Genomic DNA, 5,735 nt, shown 5'->3' on the forward strand with positions numbered 1-5,735 from the left:
TTTATTTGGTACTGCCATCTGCTGTGGACTTGTGTTCATGCTCTGGTTGATTTGCAAGCTCAGAGCCCAACAAACACTTGACAAGGTCGTCATTGCTCAAGCATTTGCGGCCATTGAACAAGGGACCTCCCCCAAAATCTGGCTATCTATGCTCAAGGATTAGTTGGCATTTGAGTTCTTCATTTTTTGGCTGGCCTCTTTGGTAGAGTTCTCCCTAGGTCATTTAGTAGTTACTGTCACATAGCACTGCGGTATCCAGGGATGGGCAGCTTTCCTCATGCACAGATCAACCTAAGACACAGGGCCCAGTGGTGATAGGGTTACCCTATGATGGGAAAGGCTGTGACATTAGAGGAACAACCTAAGACAGGAGACACAGCGGATGGACATAATTACACAGACCTAGTCCAGCCTCATTTTAATAAAACAAAAAGGGGGAGATGTGGAGAGCCGTGAGCAATCGCCATTACAAGATGGCTCTGGCTTCTGCTGTGCCTAACTAGTAAACAAGTCTTGTGCACAGGTGCGAGAATAAATTCACACAAAGTCACTGCCCATCTCGGGGCATAGTAATGAGGTGATGGGCGAGCAACAAATCAGGTGCTGACATGCCATTCTGGGGCTATATAAGCAGCACCATTTTCCGGGTTCTGGGTCTTCCCTCCTGAAGAAGCAATAAAGCTTTTGCTGCAGAAGAATCCGGTCGTCTGAGTGTGGTCTTGCTGGTGAGAACAATAGCTCAGGACATGAGGTGGAATCTCAGGGTTGTCTGCCCCACCTGGGGATCCATATGCATCCATATGCAGACACTGTTGCATATGCCATCAAGATTTTGCCGACATGACCCTGATACAGCTGTCTCTGTGTGTCTATGCCAGTGCCTAGAAAATAAAGAAGTGGATGCTCACAGTCAGCTACTGGATGGATCACAGGGCTCCCAATGGAGAAGCTAGAGTATGTACCCAATGAGCTGAAGGGGTCTGTAATCCTATAGGAGGAACAGTAATATGAACTAACCAGTACCTCCTGAGCTCATGTCTCTAGCTGCATATGTACCAGAAGATGGCCTATTCGGCCATCATTGGGAGGAGAGGACCTTGGTCTTGAAAAGATTATATGCCCCAATAGAGGGGAATGCCAGGGCCAGGAAACAGGAGTGGGTGGGTTGGGGAGCAGGGTGGGGGAGGGTATAGGAACTTTTGGGATAGCATTTGAATTGTAAATGAAGAAAACGTCTAATAAAAAATTGTAAAAAAGAAGCCAGGCATGGTGGCGCATGTCTTTAATCCCAGTACTCAGGAGGCAGAGGCAAGTGGATTTCTGAGTTCGAGACCAGCCTGGTCTACAAAGTGAGTTCCAGGACAGCCAGGGCTATACAGAGAAACCCTGTCTCAAAAAAACAAAACAAAACAAAACAAAACAAAACAAAACAAAACAAAACAAAACAAAACAAAAAACAGACCAAAAAAAAGTGTAAAAAAAAAATATCAGGGATTGGTACAAGCCCATGGGATACATCCCAAGTTGAGCCAGTCATCTGTCAGCCATTCCTTCAGTCTCTGCTCCTTTTTGTCTCTGTATTTCTTTTAGACAGGAGTAATTTTAGGTCAAAAGTTTTGCAGGTAGGTTGGTGTCCCCTTTCCTCTACCGGAGGCCCTGTCTGACTACGAGATGTGGCCTCTTCAGTTTCATATCCACGTTATACTACCCTGAACCCCTGGCAGCTCCCAGAGACTGAGACACCAACCAAAGTGTATACACTGCATAGTCAGATGCCCCTGATACATATGTAGCAGAGGGCTGCATCATCAGGCATCAGAGAAAGAAGATATGCCTAATCCTATAGAGACTTGATTCCCCAGGGTAAGGATTGGAGGGACATCCTCTCAGAATCAAAAGAAGCAGTAATGGGGAAGAACTCTGTGAGAGGGAGTAGGTGGGGGGCAACATTTGGGATGTAAGTAAATGATATAATTAATTAATAAAAACATACCTAAGGCTAATATTGACTTATAAATATACTAAAAATGGATGTTAAATACATATAATTTGATTAATAATATTTCATCATTCATCAGACACTGCTATGTCTTTATCATTCTCCTCGGGATTTATATTTGATTTAAATTTACTACCTTGAAATCTATCCTTTGATTTTTTAACTTACTTGTAAATGCCTGGTCTTCTACTGCAGCATTTCTTGATAGCCTTTTTCTGATATAAGTACTACCCTTATCCCTAGGTGTGTGTATATATATATATATATATATATGTATATATATAATTACATAATTACATGCTATAGATAGATGTAATGTGTATATTTAACTTTAGCATGTGTACATATAAATATCTATATTTACAAATTAAATTGACAAATTAAATATATAGTCCATGTGTAATTATAAAAATAGACATATATGTGTTATTACATACCAGGTATAGGAATAGGTTTTTGGAATGTATTTTAGGTTATGTCGTCATTCACTGTCAAAATATCAGATTAGAAATAAATATGCAAATCTAGATCATATATCTATCCTGCTATACAGTTAGGTGCTTTTTTATGCATGTTTGTGTGTGCATGAGTATGAGAGAGTGAGTGAGTGACTGAAAGAACAGAGAGAGATAGAGATAGAGAGAAAAAGAGAAAGAGAAAGGAGAGAGACTGCACAAAATTAAAATATGCATGGCTTATTTCTCTAATGCTAGATTCCTGTCTGTAAACACATCATACCATCAGTAATAGTGTCAGGCCTTGGTGTCTCCCCATGAGATGAGCTGGTCACTGGATTACCTTTCCTTCAGTCTATTCTTAATTTTTGTCCCCGCAGGTTTTGTAGACAGGGAGACTTCTGGGTCAGAAATTTTGACTTGTGTGTTGGTACCACCATCCCTCCTCTTGAGGCCCTCTCTATCTACTGGAGGTGGATTTTTGCATTCCTACTCCTCACTGTTGGGCATTCCATTGAAGGTCACTCCCATTGAGTCTTGAGATTCTCTCACCTCCCAGGTCTCTGGTAATTTCTAGAGGGTCTCCCCACCTTCCATCTTCTGAGGCTGAATATTTCAATTCATTCTGCTGAACCTTGGGGATTTTTTCCTGTCCCAAACCCAATACATGACCCTATTTCCCCTTTTGCTTTCCATTCCCCTCACCTGCTCAAATCTGGTGTCTTCTGTGTAGCTGGGTTGGTGCACATAAGTTGTTTAAATTTGTTTTCACTACTAAATGTTTTTATTTCTCCTGTAATTATAATTAAGTGTACTATACAGAGAAGTCTGGGCTGCTGTCTGGTCTTTCAGAGTTTGTAGTATATACATCCATTCACACCTGGCTTTCAGAGTCCAGTAATAAATGAGTTGTTAACTCTAATCTGTCTGCCTTTATATGTAACTTGACCCTTTTCCCTTGAAGCTTTTAATAACCTGCCTTTGTTATGTACATTTAATTTTTTATTATTATATATCATTGCAGGTTTCCTTTCTAGTCTTTTATATTTGGTATTCTATATGCTTCTTGGAACTTGATCAGCATCTTTTGGTTTTGTTTTTAGATATGAGAAGTTTTCTTGCATGACTTTGCTGAAAATATTTCTGTGCCTTTGCCATGAGTTTGTTCTCCTTTCTCAGTACCTACTATTCACAGGTTTGCTCACTGTAGCCCAGATTTCCTCAATAATTCTGCCGGGATATTTTAAAATGTAACATACGCTTTGATTGTTTGGTCCCATTCATTTACATTGGATTCAAGACTCAAATTTCTCTCATCTGCTTCATTCTTTACTGCATGTTTATACCACCGTGCCCTTCTGCTTCATCACTGGAACAGAATTAACAAAAAGCTGATCCCTAGGACCTGAAGTTAAAAGCTGTTAGGACTGCAGGATATTAGAAAGTGTACTGTCTTAAAACATTCAGTCCAGAAGAATCCATCTTTTATTTTGTCAGTTAACCTAAAATCATGAATAGATCTGTGACAATGAGTGTTATATAAAATTTTGGTAGATCAACAGTGACATACTCATTAATGTCTTGGAATTTTATTTACTGTATTTGTCCCTTGACTTCAGTGAAGATTTAGAGCTCATTTTGGTTTTGCAGGTAAAGTCTTGTTTGTTTGTTTAGTTTTTTATTGTTTGTTTTTTTGTGTGTGAAAATACAGATTGGTACTCATCTCTCTGATGACACATTACTTATTCACACTCATAGCAGGTGCTTATGAAACTGACCTGTTCCAATCCTTCATTAGGGACTTGAAGACGAAAGACACATTGCCAGCTAACTCCAAAGGCTACAGAGATGCAGATTTGTTTGAGGAAACACTACTACAATTGTTCTTTACTGCTACAGGTACAGGAAGAAACATTTTTCTGTTTCTGTGTCTCTGTCTCTCTCCCTCTCCCCCTCTTTCTCTCTCTCTCCTTCTCTCCTCTCTCTCTCACTTCTCTCACTTCTCTTTTTCTTCTCTCTTTCTTCTCTTGCTTTATGTGTGTGTCTCTGTCTCTGTCTCTCTCTCTCTTTCATTGGTGGACTGATTTCTATTCTATTATATGTTTATAGTTTGAGACTCTGAATAAACATGATCAAACATGCTATAAAGCAACATTGTTCCTTATAGATCATTAAGCTAATCGCCCTCGGTGTATGCTATGAGTCTTACGTTAGCACCTTCACCAGTGGGAAGACCTTCTCTGGTTTGGTCCCATCTTCCAGTTACTCTACACCACTTAGGTTTTCACATCCAATCCAAATTTGAACCGCATATTATATTTTTTCCATTTATTTGGGATATCCTCCTGCTCTTTCTAGTTTGGGTCATGCAAATAACAATTTTATTGGCACAAGTGAATTTTTAAAAAATAATATATTTAAAACTGCCTCTAAAAATAACATTGATTATTTTGGCTTTAAGCTATTGGTTAAAGCTTTATGTAACTGTTTTGAAATCTGGGCACTCAGGAAAATAGAGAAATTCATCCAACAGTAATATCTGAATTGAGCAGGATAGTGTTACTGGCTGCAGGAAGTGAAATGGTCCTTACTTTTTTGTATAATCCTGTAATTTGTCAGTCTATAGAATAAGTGACCCAGTGATCAGAACACAAGATTATAAGTTTAAGTTTAAGATTATAAGATTATAAGTTTAAGATGTAAATACAGAGACTCTTTTAATATTATTTAAAAGTCTGTGATAAAAGAAAGTGCAGCTATACCAGCTTTGATAAAATTTCTAATAAAATGTTCTTATCACTTATAGAAGACATTACCAGTCACATTGAGAGACAGTACCCTGCACTTAGCAAAAAGCCTTGTTTGATATCCAGGTGAAGTGGCTAAACCTTCCTGGGGCTCCAAACCTGATGACTTTAGGTACTTGTCTTACATTCCAATCTACGTTTCTTTTTTCTGGTAAATGAAGAGGAAGAGGTCTGGTTGGCCTACATCTAGTGAGATACTGACACAGGACATTATTATTGTTCTAGGGAGCAGTTCCTATAAAAGTCAATATCTATGGTAGATATTCCATACTGCTATTGAGTTTTTCTTTGTTTGTTTGTTTGTTTGGTTTTTTTTTTATTATGTATTTTCCTCAATTACATTTCCAATGCTATCCCAAAAGTCCCCCATACCCTCCCCCACTTCCCTACCCACCCATTCCCATTCTTTTGGCCCTGGCATTCCCCTGTATTGGGGCATATTAAGTTTGAAAGTCCAATGGACCTCTCTTTCCA

This window comes from Mus caroli, chromosome 4 (assembly GCF_900094665.2).
Source record: "Mus caroli chromosome 4, CAROLI_EIJ_v1.1, whole genome shotgun sequence".
In the NCBI taxonomy this organism is placed as follows: Eukaryota; Metazoa; Chordata; class Mammalia; order Rodentia; family Muridae; genus Mus; species Mus caroli.